Here is a 23,397-nt window from a genome sequence, read left to right on the forward strand (position 1 = left end):
CTGAATGGTCTAGTGGTTTCCCCTAGTTTAAGTCTGAATTTGGCAATAAGGAGTTCATGATCTGAGCCACAGTCAGCTCCTGGTCTTGTTTTTGCTGACTGCATAGAGCTTCTCCATCTTTGGCTGCAAAGAATATAATCAATCTGATTTCAGTGTTGACCATCTGGTGATGTCCTTGTGTCAAGTCTTCTCTTGTGTTGTTGGAAGAGGGTGTTTGCTATGACCAGTGCGTTCTCTTGGCAAAACTCTATTAGCCTTTGTCCTGCTTTATTCCGTACTCCAAGGCCAAATTTGCCTGTTACTCCAGGTGTTTCTTGACTTCCTACTTTTGCTTTCCAGTCCCCTGTAATGAAAAGGACATCTTTTTTGGGTGTTAGTTTTAAAAGGTCTTGTAGGTCTTCATAGAACCGTTCAACTTCAGCTTCTTCAGTGTTACTGGTTGGGTCATAGGCTTGGATTACCATGATATTGAATGGTTTGCTTTGGAAATGAACAGAGATCATTCTGTCATTTTTGAGACTGCATCCAAGTACTGCATTTCAGACTCTTTTGTTGACCATGATGGCTCCATTTCTTCTAAGGGATTCCTGCCCACAGTAGTAGACATAATGGTCCTCTAAGTTAAATTCACACATTCCAGTCCTTTTTAGTTCACTGATTCCTAGAATGTCGACATTCACTCTTGCCATCTCCTGTTTGACCACTTCCAATTTGCCTTGATCATAGACCTAACATTCCAGGTTCCTATGCAATATTGCTCTTTATAGCATCAGACCTTGCTTCTATCACCAGTCCCATCCACAACTGGGTATTGTTTTTGCTTTGGCTCCATCCCTTCATTCTTTCTGGAGTTATTTCTCCACTGATCTCCAGTAGCATATTGTATCTGCACAGAGCTCCACAATTCATAAAATATTTCCCTCCACATGATGTCTTATAATCTTCTCAGTCACCCTCTGGGTGATGTCTTGCCATCCCCGTAAGAGGAGACAATGACTCAGACAGAGACCCTCTCAAGCCAGTGGCTAGCAAGGTGCTCTCAGGATTCTCTATCTAGTATTCTTGGAAAGAGACCTGGGGATTCTATCCAAGTACAATGTTCTGTCCAAGATACCACTGCTGAAATAGGCCAGACCCATTCAGGAGATGCCAGAGCTCGCAGGTTACCCTCATGCAAAGCCAACACTTTAAACACAGAACTTACATAGGTTTATGAGACTTCATGCTCTCCTGGAACTCGTCTGCTCAGGTTCAAATTGCTAGGCCCACATCTCAGCATTAGTGTGAATTTGTTAGTCTTTTAACTCTTGGACTATATGGGCCACAATGTTTCATCTGAAGAACTTAGAATCTCCTGGATGTTTAACTCTTTTCTGCCATAGAAGACCCTAAACACCCCATAGATTTCAAAGCCATCTCTGACAAAACATCTGCCAAAATGCTTGAAAGAATTATGGTACCCAATGAGTGAGACTTTACTGCATTTTTTACAGAGAGAACAAAAAGAAATAACTACCTGAAGTTTTAAAGAATTTATACAGTATTCTCTTTCATTAGACAAAATATATTACCTAGTCTTTGAAATCACCTGAGCAAATAAATTGAGGTGACACTATCCATCTGCTGTACTTAATGTACTTTATGTTTCATGATGATTTGAATATAACTATAATTCATTAAAGAAGGTGTTTCGTTTCATGTTAACCAATAAAATAGTTCCCAGTAAGTCATTTGAATGAGGAACCCTCAAATGCAATATTAATCAAAAAGCCAACTCATCTGATTTTATGGGTATCAAAGCCAGACTTATTTGTATTATTTATAAAAATATACTTATTTTTAAGAGTGAGGAGCCCTTCACTCTTGCATACATTGGAAATGTTTTACTGAAACTAGAAAGCCAAGGACTGAAAAAGCAAGCAAACCTAAGTTACTGTAAATTCTGGCCCAAACAAAAGCAGTCAAATCAGCAAAAGTCATGAGAAAACAAGCTCTGGTGAAATTTTCAGGCCATTAATCTATTTTTATGACAGAGTAATAGACCCAGTAGATGGAAGAGAAGGCAGCGGCGTAATATATCTTGATCGAAGAAAACTTTTTTGATTTTGTCTTGTACAGCAGAGATTAACTAATTGGAAAAATATTCGGAACACAAAACTACTTGGTAGATGCCCAGCTAATTGAAGGATTACAGCCAAGAAGTGTCTACAAAAAGGTGATGTCAGCAAAACAAAGATGTTTTACAGAATCTCCACCGTGCGGACTGTATAAGCAGTGTTCTAGCCAGATTGGAGAACAGCGCCCTTGGACAGGGGCCCCCGGGGTGGTGACACACAGCCTTTCTGCCCTTGAGAGAGTACCTGGAAAACAGAAGAGGAGAAGGAGGCAGTGGGACCAAGCAGGAGAGATAGAATAAGGAAAGAGAGAAAATGCACGAAAGGGAAGAGTTACCTAGAAGGAAAACAATGAAAAGAACAAAGGCTCTTTAGGTCATAGTGAAGAATAAGTTAAATTCAAGCCAGCGTTATATCTATAAAGTGTTAGTAGCTCAGTTATGTCCAACTCTTTGTGACCCCAGGCTCATATGTGCATGGAATTCTCCAGGCAAGAATACTAGAGTGGGTAGCCATTCCCTTCTCCAGGGGATCTTCCTGATTTGGAGATTGAACCCAGGTCTCCTACATTACAGGCAGATTCTTTACTGTCTGAGCCACCAGGAAAGCCCATGATATTTAGAAGAGACTCTTGAAAGGTCACCTGGCTCAGTGGTTAAATGCCAGTTTTTACCAGTCTTTGGTGACATGAAAAATAATTAGGACACCATAGTTAAGTTTTCATAGAGTCTTTTATTTGAATGTAATGGCTGTCATTTGTTGTTAAACTCCTCCCCCCGACATACACACATACATGGTAGTCATGGTAGGTGATTCCTTGATTCTTTTGTAATGCCCTTACTTGGCAAAAAGAAATATTGATAATTCTATGTCAGTCTTCAAAACCATTTTACATATTTTAATGGTCAGTGAAATCCCAGAGTCTAGAAGTCACTAACTTAGCCCACCCTTCTGTCTTTTTCACTAAGTAAATGAGTCTCAGTATCCAGGTCCATTTGCTTTGAAAGCTCCCTGGCAACCCATATAAAATGCAGTCAGTCCACAAATGTTCCAACCAGTCCAAGGTTTACTTCATGCCAAGCCGCCCACTCACCTGGTGCTTTTCACTGAATTGACCAAAAAAGTGGTGTCAGGCAGGCACATTCTGGGTATGCCAGGAGCTCGGGTTCTCACACACAACTCAGAAGGAAGGACGTTAACCCACATCCCTGTACCAGAAACCAACACAAGGTTAAAACAAGGAACAGCCTGGCCCAAAGAGGAAACAGCAGGAAATGATTATTTAGGATTAAGATGCTTGTTTCTAGACATGTGCAGTAAAATACTGCCTGGATCAATTTTATTTTCCTCCTTTGATGATACCCAATTAACTTAAACCAACTGTTAGAGGAACTGCTGGTTAGGGACACTAATGTCACATAGCCTAAAATACTCACCCTGGAGTCTTCTTGATTAAAACATTTAAAAATCCTTTTGATAATGAAGAATTCCTACAATAATTAAATTCATGAGAAATTACACTTTGGTGGGTCCTAAACTAATTATTACAGAAACTTCAAACAGAAAATTCCTGCCCAGTTCTCCCCCTCCATACTCCCCAAGGAAGCTGCCTCCACTTCCAGATCCTTGGGTCAAACCAAACAGTGAAGAAAAGTGCTAACCAGAGGCCATGGCTTCCATGGAGTCCAGAACACTTAGCATCAGATGACTGCACTTCTCCAGCACAACAGGAGCGAAAAGTCCGCCCTAACAGGAAAAAGGAGGAAAAAACTCTTTAATCCAAGCTGTCTTAGGTCACATTCAGGCAGAATCACTCTGCTAGAACATTTAACATGTATATGTGTGTAGACACATGTGCACATTTCTTTTAATTCCATTCCTTTTGTCTTCTCATTTGCCTTATAAAAACCTCTGCCCCCAAAACAACGCGTTGAACTACATGTGTGCATATATAGCTGCCAATCACCCACATGGATGGTATGGTTAGCAGGTGTGCACAATATGTTGCTACACTGGGTCATCTGGTAACAAGGGACCGCTGAGAATTAAAGTGCACATAGCCAATGTCTTGTAATAACCCACAATAGAATGTAACCTGCAAAAAATCTGAATCCCTACACTGTACACCTCAAACAAACACAGTATTGTAAATCAACTACACTTCAATTTTAAAAAGTAGATTCATGCTGACATATGGCAAAGGCCAACACCATATCGTGAAGCAATTATCCTCCAATGAAAAATAAATAACTTTTTTAAAAAGAAAAAACAATAAATCCTGTGCACGCTAAAATAAATAATTTGTTTTAAAAATCAGCAAATTATCCTCTTGCTCACGCAAAAGATGGCAAAAGGAAAAAAATAAACAAGAGCTCTGCCCAGGAAAGAGGGATTCTCCCTCTGCTCTACCACTCATCTGTGTCATCTCAAGCCAGTCATCCACCCTCTAAGCTTCTGTTTTCTTGTCTATAAAAAGACAGAAGCAGAATACTGGCACTGGTCATTTCCTTACAGCCTTAACATTCAAGATTCTGCTCAGTAACAAATGACTTAACAACTACCACCATTTTCACAGCACACAAGGATCGCAGCCAGAGGGCTAGCAGAATCTGCGGCTGACCATAGCCAAATTTAGACTCTAATGTGGGGTTCTTTTTACAGTTAGTTTTGGAATACATGTAAAAACCGAAAGGAAGTAGGATTCGAATCCCCATGTCCATCCAGCAATCATTTTCCCAGGGCAAAAGACTAACATGTAAGCCTCAGGGCTGCCGGGTACCAGCAACAGACGCCCCCTGAGTTCTGTGGATGAGGAGCCTGGCTCCATTCAAGGTTTTGGGCTTGTTGGGTGCCCTGCTCAGACCTTGCGAGCAGACCAGACCAGGCATCCAGCTTCCCTCTGGGCACCAGAGGCTCTCATGTTAACCACCACTCAGAATAAATGCACACAAGTCTTAAGCTACCCAGCAACACCCATAGGCTACAAAAATCAAATTAGCCCCCGCCCACACAGTCCCCAACCAAGTAAAAACATCATCATTTCTTAGAATGCTGATGGGTGTTCAGGAACAGGAAACAGAATGGAAGAGAATATGAAAAAGAATGTGTACATACACACGCACACATATGTATCTGAATCACTTTGCCGTACAGCAGAAATTAATAAAACATTGTAAATCAACTACACTTGAATAAAATAAATTTTATTTTTTAAAAAAAAGAGCTGCTCACTGAATGGAAGAAAGCAGTTCTTTGAATAATATTGCACAGCTTGAGGCCCTGCCTGGGGTGAAGGGAAATTAAAATAATCAAAATCAATGGCAATAATGTGCTCAAGAAGCTGTTGTGAAATGCAGATTACCCACTCAGTAGTCAGCTCACTAATGACATTAGATAATATGAAATACAAACAGGAGAAAAAACAATCTAAGCCAATTACACTGATTATGCTCCTGACATCAAAAAGTATAGCAAACGAAGCTAAATTTCCATATATTAATATTTAAGCCAATGTGGAATGGAAAGTAATGCACATAATGAAGACCCACTAGATTTGAGTACACATAGTTAAAATCCCTAATCAAGCAAAAAATAATTTTCTAAATGATAATTAGCTGTAATCATGTTCTTTAAGTGCGGGATATTATGAAGTATAAACTGCAATATTTTTAAAAATGCAAAAACCCAATTTCTTAGTTATAGTACATCAAATGTAATAAACACAGCAACCTCAGAGTATCTCTCTCCAGATCTTCTCAATAAATATACCTGCAAGGAAACAGTTACATGTGCGATAGGTATAATCAAAAAGTAGACTGATCTTTACCAAAGAAAGTGAGTGTTGACTAGACTGTATGTTCTACACCAGAGGAAGAAAGGAGGAAAGAAGGAAGAAGGGGATAGAAAACATAAAAGGAAAGGAAGAATAAACTAGAAATCTATACCCCCTTAATGATTTGTTGAAACCTACAATTCGCAAAGGTGGCTCAGATGGTAAAGGATCTGCCTGCAATGTGAGAGACCCAGATTCGATCTCTGGGTCAGGAAGATCCCTTGAAGGAGGGCATGGCAACCCACTCCAGTATTCTTGCCTGGAGAATCCCATGGACAGAGGAGTCTGATGGGCTACAATCCATGGGGTCTCAAAGAGTCTGGCACAACTGAGTGACTAACACTTTCACTTTTCTTTCATTGACGTGGAGGGAAGCAGAATGCCTGCCAAGTGAGCAGCAAAAATGCAAGTGTCATTAAGTTTATTAATACTACACGGGTTTGTTTTAGCTGTTGAGTAAATAGGGGGAAATGGCTAATCAAAGCAGTAGCATACATTCATAATGCCCCCCCACACACACACAGCATCCAGAAAGTATTGATGATTCCTAGGCAAGATGCTTTTTAAGAACAAAACAAGGTTGGGACTTCCCTAGTGGTCCAGTGGTTAAGAATTCACCTTCCAATGCAAGGGACGTGGGTCCAACCCCTGGTTGGGGAACTAAGATCCCACGTGCTGTAGGGGCAACTAAGCCCTTGCCCCACAACTAGAGAACCTGCGCACCACAACAAAGATACAGTGCCACCAAATTTTTTTTAAAAAGAAGAACAAATGAGGGTTAGCCCATCTGACAGTCCCAATGAAGACAGCGCGAGTCAGTGGTGCTACTTACACAGATCAGATGACTCCTGCCACTCCTCCGTGATGTGCAAAGTGCTGCCGTTATCTGCAGGATGAACCGCGGCACAGAACAGAAAAGAGACCTTCCTGGAAGCCCACATCTGATCCCTAGCACAACCACAGAAGACATGCAGGACAAGGTGGTTGCCTGCTCTGCCTTTAGGAGATGCCTCAGAAGAGCTGAAACGTGAACCCAGCACAGGAATGAGCATCAACATAGGAAACCAGTTTAAGTGCAGGATGAATGTTCCACTCCAGAAGTTCCAAAGACTTTTATATCTGAATTCTCACACCAGTAAAATTCTCTGAGCGTCACACTTGACAACAAAGCCAGGTTTTCCTTCTAGCCTCACATTTAAATCACCACCACCACAATCCAAATGAAGTCAGTCTGAATTGTACAACACAATTTTTTTAATTTCCAGATTAATTCATACAATGCCAGGTGCCAGTCCATTTGCCCTGGTGGCCTCATGGGCTGAGGCAAGAAATCTTGAAAATTCTGGTGTTGAAAATCCAGCAAAACAGTGAATGTACTTGGCTCAGATGGTAAAGAATCTGCCTGCAATGTGGGAGACCTGGGTTCAATCCCCGGGTTGGGAAGATCCCCTGGAGAAGGAAATGACAACCCACTCCAGTATTCTTGCCTGGGAAATTGCATGGACAGAGGAGCCTGGTAGGCTACAATCCATGGGGTCACAAAGAGTTGGATATGACTGAGCAACTAACACTATGAATGTACTTAATACAATGAAACAGCACACTTTAAAACAGTTAATACAGTAAATTTTATATTATGGCTATTTTAACACAATTTTTAAAAACTGGGGGAAAAAGTCTAGCAAAACCATGAGAAGAGATACCTAAGGCTGAAACTAGAAAGGTCAAAAAACAACAATGGTTAGAAGTACATAGCTGTATGGGTATGAAGGGGTAACATCGGGAGGTCTCCATAGGGACCTCACCTTCTAAGATGCTGCTTTCTGCCTTTCTTTTTTCATCATGTAAGCATCCAACATAGACAGTGGTTGATTTCCCAGAAGAAGCTGCTTTCAGACAACTCCTTTGTGCTGCCTAGAACTTCTGATCCATGTAGCTCTGACCTCTTAATGATGACAACTCAACACTCTCAAATACCAGAGTGTTATTTCAATTTGACTCTTCTTCACCAAATTGCTCCACTCATGCTGGGTCATCTAGTTTTTCTTTCCTAGTATTTCCTGGACGCTCCACTCTCTGCCTCCAGTCTGGAGCAGATAAAGAGAGCAAGATGCCTCATCTAACAAGCTACTCCACAGATTTAAGGGAGAAACAGGGCTGCAGTTAGATGAGAGAAGAACCTTCTGGACAACTCCTATCTGGCTATGACATAAAATAACAAGGGAACCGCGAGCTGAAATAAGAATCCAAATTGAGGCTTTGAAAAAAATAGCCTATGTATTCAATTGGGATTTAACATTACATTTAGAATATTTATTCTTAGCCTGGAATATAAAAAAAAAACACATTTGGTTAAAAATGAAAATCCTGGAAGACTAAAAAAATAAAGTCCTCCTGTTGTATATAAAAGTGCTAAGAATAGCAATCTGCAAAGGAAAAGGAAGTTAGAACCCCTTGGAACTCACTGAGCATCTAATAGATGTTCAGCAATTTTCTGGACACTGTAGGAAATAAGGCACAAATAACACAGACAGGCCTTTTAAGAAGCTGGCTTCTTTTTAGAAGACAAGACTAACTCCAAAGCTTTTATTAACACAAAATATTATGTCATGCTGTATAGTTCATTAAGTGCTGTTGGTGATGGGAGGATCCAGTGTGGTATGTCTCTTCCTTACTCTTGATCTCTCTAATATCATCGATGAAGGTGTATGTGGTGTTTAAACATCCTGGGAGGGACTTTCCGCATGGTTCAGTGGCTAAGATTCCACATTCCCAATGCAGAGGGCCCGGATTCAATCCCTGGACAGGAAACTGGATCCCACACAGCAACTGAAGATTCTGTATGCCATAACGAAAGATCCCACATGCCGCAGTGAACACTCAGCGCAGCCAAATAAATAAATAAATATTTTTTTTAAAAAAAATCCTGGGAGAGGGGTATGTGGAGGAAGGCTGACATGAATTCATGATGAATCTCAAATATTCCGACTGATTCAGCATGCCCACGGTATGAAATCTGTGTGAAGTCATTTCTGCCAAGAGCTTCCTAGTTTGAAGATCTATCATTCCCACAGCCTCAGGATGAGAAGGCGGTGTCACCACCTGGACTGCATATCTTTCTCATAGCCCTTCCTCCTCCAGAGGCTGTCCTTCCCTTTATTCAGTGTTTAATGAGACCAACCAGACATTGAACAGTCAGACGTACAAGGCTCTAGTTCACCATCTAGCACGAAGATAGGCAAGTTAACAATAGCAGCACTATGTGAAACAAACCAAAGGGAAAGAAACGAATTCTTCATGAAACAGAGCTAGGAAAAATGGAAGGGTTTAATAAGCTGAAATAAAATGAAAGAAATCTTTAATGAGCAGGTACGACTTTAAATTTGTTTTATCTAAAAATTATCTTAAGATAGAAAAATATATATATTAAATGCACACATATCCACTGCCCATATTTAATAAATAGATATTTATATTTGTCCACATAAAACAATATAAACATCCATTCACCAGAAAATGGTGAAATCAAATGATAGGAAATGTATTTGCAAATAATATAATAAAAATTTAATATTTTTCATATGTAAATGATGGGAAATGTATTTGCAAACAATATAATAAAGGTTGACTATTTTTCACATGTAAGCTATTGCTATAAATTAAGACAAATATTTAACATCTACTACAAAGATGCATGTGTGTTAAGTCACTTCGGTTGCATCTGACTCTTTGTGACCCTATGGACTGTAGCCTGCCGGGCTCCTCTGTCCATAGGATTCTCCAGGAACACTGGAGTGGGTTGCCATGCTCTCCTCAAGGGATCTTCCTGACCCAGAGATCGAACCAGGGCCTCTTATGTCTCCTGCATTGGCAGGCATAGGCATATGCAATTAGACAATTCTCAGAAAATTGGAACTGGTTAATAAATCATTAGAAAATATGTTTAGCCTTACTAATTACTAATAGCCATAGATATGCAATGAAAAAAACAATGAGATGCTACTGTTAGGTACTGATAAGTGTGTGGAGAGATGGCTGTTCTCACAAACTCCTAGTTAGGAAGACAAATTGGGTTATCTTTTAGGAAAGCAGAATTTATGAAATATATGCATTAAACACTTAAGTCCACACTCTTTGACCCAGTAATTTTCACTTCCAAGAATCTTCTCTAGTGAAATAATCACAGATTTTGGAGGATTTATGTATTTAAAAAGTTACTGTAACATTATTTATAATTGGAACAACTGAGAACAATTTGAAAATCCAAAACAAAGGAATGGTTAAATAGAGTGCAGAATAGCCCTGAGATATGAATATCTGAGTGTGAACGTACATGCACACACATGCTTGCTTGGGTTATATTAGTGTTCAAAAATTTTTAATCAGTCAGTCAATTAATGACCAGTTGATATTATATTTTTAGAAAAATCTCCCCTTTTTTCCAGCTCCCTTGATCCTTACAGCCACATGAATTCTGCTCCCCACCCCCTAAAAGTTCTCATATTACAGATTTAAAAATTAGATTCTCTGGGGCTGAACAGATAATAAGTAGCTTCTATTAACTCCAGAGGCAACAATTCCCCAGCACTGTTGTGCTTTTGAGAGAATGTTCCTAAATACCACCACCAAATAACAATGAAGCTTCACATTTGGTATGTAATGAAGATTAACACAGAGGAGAAAATTATATGCTTTAATGTTTTGTAGCAAGGCATCACAGTATTTATTAATAATAATTCCTTAATAATGGGGAATTATAGCAATTTGCCTTTTAACACTGCATCAGACAGGTAACATAATAAACTTCTTATAAATGAACTCGTGCAAAAAACTTCAAGGTGGTATTTATGAGTAAAGAAAAGTCAAAGGGAAATTGTAAATAAAATCTGAGGGTTTTATTTATGCATTAAAAAGAAGAGGAAATAAGCAGCTACAGAAGGTTCAAATGAGACAGTGGTAGATGGTTTTTCTAGCTATTTAACTAGAAAAATCTGCAGACCAAGATACTTGTTTTGAAGCTTTCCATGAATACAAATGAGCCCATCACACTACAGCAATGTCAATCCAAGAGCATAATATTTTAGTATTACCATTTTTGCAGGGAGAGAGAGAACAGCTTTCTAAATACAATGACATACCACTTATTAATATTTAGATGCCATACACCCTCAGTTTTCCGGGGAAACTGTGAAAGGGTATCTGAGCATCGGTAGCAACCAAAATAGCTGATATGATGGAAGGTATGCTGTAATCAAGCTCACTGTGGCAAAGAAAGGGGCCATCTCACTGGAATGCTTGAGGGTGGTTTTAAAGATGTGCATCAAAACCAGTAAGAAAAGCTAAGAAGAAACTAGAATATTTAATATAAAAGCCAACAGCCTTACCCACCTCTGCTTTCTCTTACTACACACCAATGCACACACAAGACCAGCACAAAGGTTTGTGCGGTTTTTCCAAATCCACTCACAGGCGTGCTGAGTCGCTCAGTCGTGTCTGCCTCTTTGCCATCCCGTGGACTGTGGCCCACCAGGCTCCTCTGTCCATGCGGATTCTCCAGGCAAGAATACTGGAGTGGGTTGCCATGATCCCCTCCAGGGCATCTTCCCAACCCAGGGTTCAAACCCAGGTCTCCAGCATTGCAGGTGGATTCTTTACCTTCTAAGCCACAAGAGAAGCCCAAGAATACTGGAGTGGGTAGCCTATCCCTTCTCCAGGGGATCTTCTCAACCCAGGAATCGAACTGGGGTCTCCTGCAAAGAAACTAGCAGCAGCGTCAGCTAGACCCCTGACCGGACAGGATGTACAGTGCTCTGTGAAGCATTGGTCCCGCCCAGTAGAGCTCTGGGCCTAAGACTACTGGTCTTGGCAGATTCTTGTATCTCATTCTTTCAAAGCTGATGGAGACTTAATCTTTTGAGCCAGCCATGCATCTTGAATACAACCCATTACACCAATGTTTTTAAATGTATTTCAAACCTTCTTTATGTTAATTAACAAACTTCTTGCAGCAGATTTCTATAATGATATATGACGACACCACAGCCATCTCTGAAGTAAAGATTCTTCATCTGAGTGCTTCAAATGCTAACAACTACTTACATCATCAGAGTTGTTTAGACAAACAGAACTAACAGATGTGTGTAGAGAGGTTTATTTTAAGGAATTGACTCACGTGATTATGGAGGTTTGGCGAGACCAAATTCTGATGGGGTAGGCTGGAGACTCAAGAAAGAGGGGAGTTCAAGTCCAAAGGCAGTCTGCTAGGGAACCAGGAAAAGCAGAAGTTGCAATGGAAGCTGGAAGGCAGACTGCTGGCTGAATTCCTTCTTACTCGGGGGAGTTCAATCTCTGTTCTTATATTAAGGCTTTCGACTGACCAGATGAGGTCTGGCCCCATCACAGAGGGGAATCTGCTTTACTCAGGCTCCACCAAGTTAAATGTCAATCTCATTAAAAAAAAAGAAATTACCTTCACAGAAACATCCAGACTAACAGTTGACCAAATATCTGTGCACTGTGTCACAGCCAAGTTGGCACACAAAACTAACCATCATTCTACCCCAGTAATAACTACCCATAGACTATGCTATTTATCCTAAGCATTTTAAATAAATTTCTATACTGTACTCATGAGAGTAAAATAAGCTCCAATAACAAATATCCACCCCCTAAAACTCCAGAGCTTAAAGAATAAGCTTCTTGGACAAACCCTGGGAGATGGTGAGGGAGGGCAGGGAAGCCTCGCGTACTGCATGCCACGGGGTTGCCAAGAGTCGGACACGGCTTGGCGAGTGAACTACAGCAACAAAGAATGCGTTTCTTTCTCACTCATGTGACTAACAACCCAGGATGAGGGCTCCAGGGCAGCTGATCTCTGACCCACCGGAACCCGAGAGACCCAGGCCTGTGGCAGCTCCGCTGTCTTAAACAACAACTTCCAAGGCTGCCCCAGACACTGCAGCCCCCAGGTCAGGGGAAGAAGCATGCTATCTAGAGACTCTATTGGTCGGCTGGGAAGTGGCCCACATCACCAAAAGGGAAACCAGATAATGCCAACTGGCTGTGTGCCAGAAAGAAGAATGGTTGGCTAGCAGTCACCGCCCTGCACAAGGGATCGAACCTGTGTCTCCAGCATCTCTTGCACTGGCAGGCAGATTCTTCATCACTAAGCCCCCTGGGCTTCTCAGCATGTTCACTTCGTATCAGTATACGCCCTCTTCTATTTTCTTCAGAGCTTCAAGTACTTCTCTTCGAAAGCATGTTATTCACTTACTAGTTTACATATCTGATTTCGAGGAGAAGCCAAATGGCAATTCAGAGTGTGGGTCCTGGACCAGACTGTGCAGGGCTCATCCTGGCCCTCTGCACTGCTGTGTGACCTTGGGCAAATCATTAAATTCTTGAAGCCTCTGCTTTCTGCTATAAAAAGGGGACTAATATCTGTACTGACTGCTGTGGTGGGGTACCCAGACGGCCCCATTCAGTACTCATGCAGTCCATCCCCAACTGCTAGGGATATTGACAGCATCAAAATGGATCTCAGCTGTTGAGAGATGGCCTTGCCCAGGGTCACACCCCTTCCTGGGGGCATCTGACATCCACTGACCATGGGGAGGTGGGAAAGGGGAGAATGGCGGGGCGAGGGGTGTAAAAGTCTAGTCCCCTTGCCTCAAGGTGAAATGGAGCTGAACGGCCTTCCTGGCTCCCAGTGGGGTCTGCAGAGTCCTCTGCGGCAGCTTCACGGCAGGGCGGCTCCTCCCTCTCCTCCAGCCCACCACTTCCGCCCACAGGGGTCAATCTCAAGAGCATGCCCCATAAACTTCCTCCTCACACCTGCTTTCTGCCTCAAGAGCCGGTCCAAAGCACTATCTCATAGGCTCCTGGGAGATAAACCTAGTCAAGCACTCAGAACGGATCAAGGCACACAGTAAGCAGGAATAAACAATGCCGTGTCCTTTTATAATTAGAAATAGAAACTAAGAGAAAAGAACATCCCTAACCGCATACCTCGCCTTTGCCTCAATTATACTGAGAACAAAATCAAAAAGAAAGTAGGAGGCAAAGTTATTTGAAGTATTTTGACGCCATTTCTTTGTATAACCAGAAAACTCATCGTGTGTGATTCTGGCTGCAACCTGTACACAGGGAAAAACTATGAAACCAGGGAACTACTCTCTCCAATAAAAGGATTGAAGACTTTCTTTCAACCTCATTTTAAAACATGATGTTATACTTCAGATCAACATGGCAAATATTGGGAGGAGAGAGGCAGGCAATTCTGTCCCCCTCTATCTTCCTAGAAAATCTGCAAGTGTGATTTCTCACATTGCCTCCTAAATTCTGATTTTTGCTGCAGACTTAACTGGTACAAATCTCTTACATCTCTGCCAACTTACTAGCAAACACACAAATATCCAGGATGTACTTTGCATTTTTCTGCCTTGAGGGCTCTTTGCATCACCATTCATCCCAGCTGGCTTCTTCCTCAGAGCCCTACCTTCGCTTTCAACCCTATTCACTTTGGGGGTTATTTCTAACAATAGTGTGCCATATTCAGAATGTGAAGGGGACATTAAATTCAGTGTCTAAACTCCACCAATAATTTTTAAGTCATTTTCTCCTCAGACCAATCAAAGCAACTTTAAAAAGCCATCGCTAAAAGAGGTCACCTGCTCACCTATGTGCTGAGGGCCCTCTCCCCTGCACCTTTGCATCCACTTCCCTCCCATGCAAATACACTTACAGCCCACAGGTAAAGAGGCACATTTACAGACCTCAACCAGATCCGTCTCTTTCAACTGAATGTCAAAGAAACAACCCAGGAAGTCATAATTTACAAGTAGCCCATTCATTGCCTCTTTTCAGATGGACTCCATTAATTCACAGGGGAGAGTAACCTTCTCAGAGACATACATTTACATTTATATACAGCAGGCTGGGAAATAATTGTGTTTCTCTAGGAGGAAAATGACAGCTCTGTCAAGGAGAGTCTTCTACCTTTCTGTGTGTCACTCATAACACGGCTTTAAAATTACCTCTGTGGAGATGTTGGGAAAGCTGAGGTTATTTGCAATAAGCACTGTTCAAACCATTCACAAGTGCCCTTATCACTTTCCTTCTTACTAGTACACCTTGCTTGATTTTAGCATATGTTACCCCTTACAAAATGCATCATGTAGAAGACTTTCAAAGAGGTTTCTCAGAACATTTCCCCTCTGAGAGTCTTAAGACTGTACATTAAGTAGTTACAAAAGACCCTGAATAAAGGCTATTATCTACATGTAGCATTCACTTATACTTTATCCCTGATCTATTGACATAAAGCAGTTTATTGGTCAATATCACTGGCCAAAGGCAGAGACAGAGGTCCAATTCCAGCCATCTGGAAATCTATTATCCCAGGGCTAATGCATAAGCCTTTCACCTCTACAGATCTGGTTTCAGCTTCATCAGTTAAAAGTGAGTTGGGTGGTCTTGTCTTACCCACATTAAAGACCCATTATGCAGCTCAGCCTAATGAAACACCATTGGTCATGGACATCCATTTACTATAAGTCAACCTTGGGGGAAAGTTCAATCTCCTAGATATGCCTCCTATTCTGATTACTTATCCCCTACTTGTCTGACCCTGGGCAGAATTATGAAGTAGGCAGAGCCAGTCTGGGGTTACTCTCTGTCTAGTAGTCCATAGCGTGGAACCAGGAGAAATAGAAGAGCCCAACAAGAGACAAAAGACCTGTGTGCTGGTCCCAGCTAGCCTCGAGCAAGTCACTTCCTCTCTGTGACTTAGTATCTCCCTGTGTAAACTGGGGATAAGACCCACCCCTACCTACATATTGAGTGTTCTCAGAAGGATCAAAAGGGTTCAGGAGTATGAAAGCTATAAATCACTTACAAATGACTATTACTAACTTCTCATCCCTCATTCTTACTTCTCACATTTTCCACATGTCCTTCCCCATTTCCCCAGTCCCCAGGCTCTCCGATTGCCCATGGGTCTGTTAGGTAGTTAGCATAGGAAACAGGAGTCCAGAATGGCAGTGGCTAAAAGACAAGGAAGGGAAAGGCCTGCAAAAATAGAACAAAGGAAGGTCCGAGGACTGGAGTGAGGACCTCATGTAGGACAAACAGCATTCCTGGCTAGCCCAGTTTACATAGAGCAGGCCCAGAGGGAGGGAAAAAGATAAAATGAGGAGCCAAGGGGCCAGGGGCTCTCTCTGCTCGTTCTCTGTCTCTCCTGAGCCCATGCTCGCTCGCTCTCTCTCTCTTCGTGTCTTTTGGGTCGGCATGCCCTCATGCCTCGAGGATGTATTTTCCTTTATTTTCTAAATAAAACTGGCGTGTTGGAGAACTATAACATGGACTGTCTAAGAGCTGTGACGCGCCGAGGGCTTCAATGACCGTTGCTTCAAATCTTTGTTGTGACGAGACAGAACCGAGGACATTACACTCCCCTGACAGGTCTACCCAGATGCGGCTGTAATCAGTCCTCCTCTCCGGGCCTTTCCTGACCCCCGTATCCCAGTCATAGCTCCCTGTTGATGTCCCCCTCCTGCAAGGTGTGACCTCTGAGCGGTGTCAAGTAGTCCAGGGCTGTCAGGGCTGGTGCTGCCCTGCATTTCCCAGAGCAATTTCAGTATTGGCGCAGGGTGATGGGGAATACACGGAAGAGAGGGGACAAGCTTTCAAACCTAGGAGAGAGCCTATGATTTACTCAGTTCCACTCCAGGCACCAGGATTAGGAGTCCAGGGCCAGCCCCATCCTGGGGGACATAGAGATGGTGACCGTACAGCCGAATCCCAGCCTCAGGTGACCTCTCCACACGGGCCGCTCTGCAGACAATATGCCTCACCTGTGATTCTACCAATAAGAGGTGGGCCTCGGTTTAGACCTCCCTTCCAGTTCCAGATGGACTGTTCTTCCCCCTACTCCTCTCTTATTACCTCAGATACATCCATTAGTTACATTGGAATCAAAGCCTCTTTCAAGTGAGCTCAAAATTATCCACTTGTGAATTGTCAATGAATATATATGTTTAAAAACCCAAATGAGGAAGGAGGGGCAATGCAGGGGTAGGGTGCTAAGAGGTATAAGCTATTAGGTATAAAATAAGATACAAGGATATATTGTACAACACAGGGAATATAGCAAATATTTTATAATAACTATAAATGTAATATAACCTTCAAAAATTGTGAATCACTATATTACATACCTGTAACTTAATAGTGTTGTATATCAAGTTTACTTCAATTGAAAAACAACAACAGTGATTCTAGGTCATTTCATCCACAATTTAGTTTATTAGCTCAGTTGGTAAAGAATCCCGCTACAATGCAAGAGATCTGGGTTTGATCCCTGGGTTGGGAAGACTCCTTGGAGAAGGGAAAAGCTACCTACTCCAGTATTCTGGCCTGGAAAATTCCATGGACTATGTAGTCCATGGGGTCGCAAAGAGTTGGACACAACTGAGTGACTCACTTTCAGGAAGAATAAGCTAAGATTCTTATGGTCCTGAACCAAACTATTGGAGAAAGAACCATAAGGCTCCCAAATCATATCAATGTGGGTGTCCATCTCACTCAGTGGAGATGTTTTTCTACGAGGCCCTGCACTGAGTATCTCCCACCCCTACTCCCATCCCCCACCCCAGGAAGAACTAATGCGATCAAGTTCATCCTATGAGGGCAGAGTTCTTAGGACAAAGGGACAAAACTCTTCAACTCCCTCACCTCACCCCTACCTACTCAGCATTTACACCCACTCCTAAATCCATGCTTTACAAATGAGATCATTTCTCAAAACACTTTAAGGAAAAATTACAAGGAGCACCCAGAAGGGTTTAAGGCCTGGTGGGAGTCAGGCTCAGGGGCCTGGAGGTGCTGGAGTGATCAAGGAAAGAGAAGAGGTATTAGGGTGACTGATGCCTACGGGGACCTGGAGGCTTTTTAGCACCAGGGACAGCCCCCATCTTCAACCTTCTCTAGCTGCAAAAGGAGCCTACACGAAATTCAGACTATACATCTCATCTCCAGAAATGAATCAGTGGTTCTGGATTTGGGTCTCTGCATTTTTAACAGGCACTCCAGGTTATTCTGAAGCAGTTGGCCAGAGGACTTCATCTTGAGACCTGGCCATTGATCTCATTAAATATAGCAGCTCTGAAGCAAAGACTCTGGGCTTTATGAATGGAACTCCCACATGCAGGCATGATCCCAGGAGAAGGTGTGTGTGAAGATACTCAAAGACAGTGTGTGACTTGAGAGAATTCAGCTGACATGTGATAATTGCACTATATGTTGCATAAAAGGAGGTGTTACGGTGCTTAATTATTCAGGGGTTTTGAAAATATACTCTCTGATCGCAGATTGCTTGAAAATTTGAACCTAGGGAAAAAGTATCTCAGAGCAGGGCCTGTGAATAGCAATGAAGAGCAGTGAAGAATGACATTATTTGGCCTCAGTGTGATACAAGCATTTTCCCCAACTTTACAAGAACACTATTTCTGTATTTTAATTTCCATAAAATATGGCTCAGACAGTGAAGACTCTGCCTGCAATTCAGGAGAACTAAGTTGTATCCCTGGGTTGGGAAGAGCCCCTGGAGTAGGAAATGGCAACCCACTCCAGCATTCATGCCTGGAAAATCCCATGGACAGAGGACCCTGGCAGGCTAGAGTCCATGGGGTCGCAAAGAGTCAGACAAGACTGAGCGACTAATACACACAAGATATAAGCAGTGTTTACACTATGCTTTGTATTGTATGAGGAAGAAATATTTAAACAGCCCTATAGTTCATTTTTGTTTTTGTTTTTTTTTTTCATATAAAATATCTATGTTGCTCACTCTATTCTGCTGACCATCTCAAAATAGCAACAATTCCCTTTCAGGGGAACTCTATTTTTAAAGCTGTTTTCAATATTCCAAAAAGAGATTTCTTGTATTTCAAGAAGGAAATTTACATTTCTCTAGTTAAGACCATGTAGGTGAGTATAGAAACTTCCAAATTATATGAATATGTTAAAAAATCTTTTCAAAAGATGTAAGGAAAAATAGTAAGAAGCTCTTGAGAGCAAAACAGTTGGGGAAATCTCACTCACAGAGGAATATCTCACTCTTTAGCCACATCTCATTCTTCAGCTACATTTGAAAAGACCCTGATGCTGGGAAAGATTGAAGGCAGGAGGAGAAGGGGATGACAGAGGGTGAGATGGTTGGATGGCATCACTAATGTGATGGACATGATTTTGTATAGGCTCTGGGAGTTGGCAATGGACAGGGAAGCCTGGCATGCTGCAGTCCATGGGATCGCGAAGAGTCAGACACAACTGAGCAACCGAACTGAGCTGAACAGCTACATCCTGACAACGAAAGGTAGCTCAATCAAGAGTCACATTCACTTCCCAATTAAAAGTCTTTTTAAGTGTTCTGCTCAGGAGCTATGTCTGGAAGCACAAACCACTACATCTGCCACTGAGTCACATGCAATGTCAGGTTGAATTTTTTTGTCTTTTAATGATTTTATTTTGGTCTCAAAAAAAAAAAAAAAAAGGAAGGCAAGAAAGATAACAAGAAAAAGAAGCTGTCAGAAAAAAGAGCACATTCCAAAAACCGAATAAGTTGTCTTCCCCCAAAAAAGTATCACTTTCTTTGTTGTTTATCATACGCTGAAGTGATTTGCATGCTGTTATTTCAGGTGGAACTTTCCATTGCATTTCCATTCTCTCAAGAGCCAGTTGCTACCCACCTCCTCATTCTGTCTTGTTGCCATGGAAACAATGAGGTACAGTAGAACAAGGAGCAAAGGTAACAAGGCTTTAAACAGAAATAGTAACAAAGGAATCATCTGGAGAGAGCATGGAAAATGCTCTCCATCAAGCAAAATATATTCAGGGGGAAAATGCCTACATTTACAATATGCCCTGAAAGAATAATTATTTAGCAATAAAAACATTTTCACCATCTCTGTTCAACTGTTTTATTTTTTAAACCTAAGCAACAGTTATAGAGTATATGTTACACAGTTTGAATTTTATTTACCTGCCTTCTTCACGTGTTAAAACCTTTTGTCAGTTTTATATAAAAGGAGATTAAAACCCACCAAGCTAAATTGATAAAATTGATTTCAGAGTCCTCACATTCATAAAGAAATCTCTATGGCTCAAGTTACCAAAAGAGGCAGTTAACCTAGAAGTCACTGTACATTTGAATCTTGCGTCTGACCTTAGACAAGATTCCTGAACTCTTAATCTTTGTTTCCTCTTCTGGGAAATAAGATGATACCATTCATGTCATCAAGTTTTATATACAAGATCGGCATTTAATAAATGCGAGCATGGTGCACCACAGCTGAATTCCACAACACATGCCAGCTGAGTGGAGCAGACAGTTTACAGGCTCATAGTGGGGGGCAAGACAGTTAGGGGGAAAGGATCCAGGCTTGACCTAGAAATTCCTGTGAATAATCCACAAAGTGGGTTATCCACACAAGCAGATAATCAAGTTTGGCTATATATGGAGAAAAGCTTCCACACCCAACCAAGATCAAGGTCTTGATGGGCATGATAATTCCAGGCTGTGGTCTGACACTGGGCGCAGGCAGTTTGGGCTTTCCCCACAAGCTCAACTAGTCAAGAGCACAGAAATATCACATTATAATACCCACCTTGTGGCAAAGGCGATCTGAGAGCAGTGCAGACTCCCCCTTCTTTCCACCAGCATCCGGACTACTAAATATTTGGTGCCACTGGTTACAGTTGATTCCATTTTCAGAAATCAGCGCAGCTGGAAAATATTTTTTACTTATAGTAGAAAAAGGCACTATAATACACTGTTATGTATCAATTCAGGAAACCATTATGATACATATAAAAGTTGATTTTAAAGCAATAGAAAGCACACAGTTCACCAAACCATGAACAGGAAATAAAGCCCATATTGGTACTATGATATAAATTTATCTATAGTTCACATTATCATTTGTGATTACTAGCTATAGTGAAAAAAACTTGTTCCTTTTTTTTACAAGTTTAGCTAAGTGAATTTAGAAATGTTTTGAAAATGTATATTTAAGTTTGTTGGTTTAAGTCCTTTCCCCTTGATTCTTTGAATGATTTTATGAAATCTAAGAAAATAAGCTAACTCTAACCCTTACACTTTTGCTGCCATGTATTTTTACCAAACGAAATGAGTTGAAGACCCTAACACTAGGAATTCATTCAAAGTGAGAGTGAAAGTGCTAGTCACTCTGTCCTGTCTGACACTTTGAGACCCCTGAACTGAAGCCCGACAGGCTCCTCTGTCCATGGAATTCTCCAAGTCGGAATACTGGAGTGGGTTGCCATTCCTTTCTCCAGGGGATCTTCCCACCCAGGGATCAAACCTGGGTCTTCCACATTGCAGGCAGATTCAAAAGATTTCAATAAACCACATTTAGCTCCATTTTTTCCTCCCAGGCTCAATAAATCTTTCACTGTAAATTAGCAGTGTTTGCAAGAAAATCTCCATTTAAAGGTACCTACAATGTTGGTGATGGACAGGGAGGCCTGGTGTGTGGGGACTCATGGGGTCGCAAAGAATCAGACACGACTGAGCGACTGAACTAACAATGTGTTCTAAAATGCAACAGGCATTTGATTACATATTTTGTTTAATGTTCACAATGACCCAGTGAAGTGGATATGCTGCTCTTTTACAAATGAAACCAAGGCTGGGAAAGGCTAAATCACCTGCCTAAGGGCCATAACTCCAGAAGTTAGAGCTAGGACAGACCTATTGACTCCAAGCCAAGTGTTCTTTTCCTTGCCCTAGGGTACCTTACTGAACTCTACAATTTGAATGCTAGGTCTTCCAGTAACTTTATTAAGAATCACTCTTACTTGACTTTTTATTTCTATACGATGACACATGATTTTTCTTTCCACTGAAGGCTATGACAGTGGTTCCAACTCTTAGGAGATTTTAATACAGATGCATAATCCCCTACCCCAACCAACTTAACAGAATCTCTGGGGTGAGAACCAGGCATCTTATATATGCTTTTTAAGTGCTTCAGATGATCCTAATGAACAGCCTGGATTTAAAACTATAGCTTTAAAATACTGTATCTTATTGAACTTAGGGAGTCATTCATTGTAAGTCATATCCTGATTTCAGACACTAAAATGGAAATGATGGTTAAAAGTGATAATAAGACACCAGGAATTGTGAGACCCATCCCAGGTTCATCCCAATTTCAGAATTTTTAGGAGAGAGTTTACCGTAGAAGATAAAGAAAAGTTAGACGTGTGATTTTAGATTGCTATTGTTCAGTCACTAAGTCATGTCCGGCTCTTTATGACCCCATGGACTGCAGCATGCCAGGCTCCTCTGTCCTCCCCTCCCATGGACTGCAGCACGCCAGGCTCCTCTGTCCCCCACTGCCTCCTGCTCAAATTCATGTCCATTGAGCCGGTGATGCTACCTAACCATTTCATCCTCTGCCGTCCCATTCTCCTTTTGCCTTCAGTCTTTCCCGGGTCTTTTCCAAAGAGTCGGCTCTTCATATCAGGTGACCAAAGTATTAGAGCTTCAGCATCAGTCCTTCCAATGAATGTTCAGGGTTGATCTCCTTTAGGGCTGACTGGTTTGATTGCCTTGCCCTCCTAGTGACTCTCGAGACTTCTCCAGTACCACAATTCAAAAGCATCAATTCTTCAGGGCTTACCCTTCTTTATGGTTCAATTCTCACATCCGTACATGACTATGGGAAAAACCATAGCTTTGACTGTATGTACCTTTGTCAGCAAAGTGATCTCTGCTTTTAAATATGCTATCTACTTTTGTCATAGCTTTCCTTTCAAGGAACAAGCTTCTTTGAATTTCATGGCTGCAGTCACCATCCACAGTGATTTTGGAGCCCAAAAATATAAAATCTGTTACTGCTTCCACATTTTCCCCTTCTATCTGCCATGAAGTGATGGGACCAGATGCCATGATCTTAGTTTTTTGAATGTTGAGTTCAAGCCAGCTTTTTGACTCTCCTCTTTCACCTTTACCCAGAGGCTCTTTAGTTTCTCTTCACTTTCTGCCATTTAAGTGGTATCTTCATATTTGAGGTTATTGATATTTCTCCCAGCAATCTTGATTCCAGCTTGTAAGTCATCCAATCCAGCATTTCTCACGATGTACTCTGCATATAAGTTAAATAAGAAGGGTAACAATATACAGAATTGGCGTACTCTTTTACCAATTTTGAACCAGTCAGTTTTTCCGTGTCTGGTTCTAACTGTAGCTTCTTGTAGGTTCATACAGATCTTGGGCTACTCCATTACATAAAACAAATTAGAGTAAAACAGCCTCTAAAGTACCTTTTGTATGTAAGGCTTTGTGGTTTAACTTTTTATTTGTCACCCAACAGTTATCATTTGTCTTCTTAATATAAAGGTGAGACCCATAGAGCACTTCCCAAA

General features: G+C 41.5%; 1 long non-coding RNA gene across 1 annotated transcript; it reads right to left on the minus strand.

Moving 5' to 3' along the window:
* Positions 1-1,523: 1,523 nt before the first annotated feature.
* LOC139038205 (uncharacterized) lies at positions 1,524-7,058 on the minus strand. The gene is made up of 4 exons (XR_011491133.1): positions 6,779-7,058; positions 3,776-3,860; positions 3,208-3,322; positions 1,524-2,360 (listed from the first exon to the last, which is right to left on the minus strand). It is a non-coding gene; the product is annotated as an uncharacterized lncRNA (long non-coding RNA).
* Positions 7,059-23,397: the final 16,339 nt, after the last annotated feature.

The sequence above is a fragment of the Odocoileus virginianus genome, chromosome 14 (assembly GCF_023699985.2).
Source record: "Odocoileus virginianus isolate 20LAN1187 ecotype Illinois chromosome 14, Ovbor_1.2, whole genome shotgun sequence".
In the NCBI taxonomy this organism is placed as follows: domain Eukaryota; kingdom Metazoa; phylum Chordata; class Mammalia; order Artiodactyla; family Cervidae; genus Odocoileus; species Odocoileus virginianus.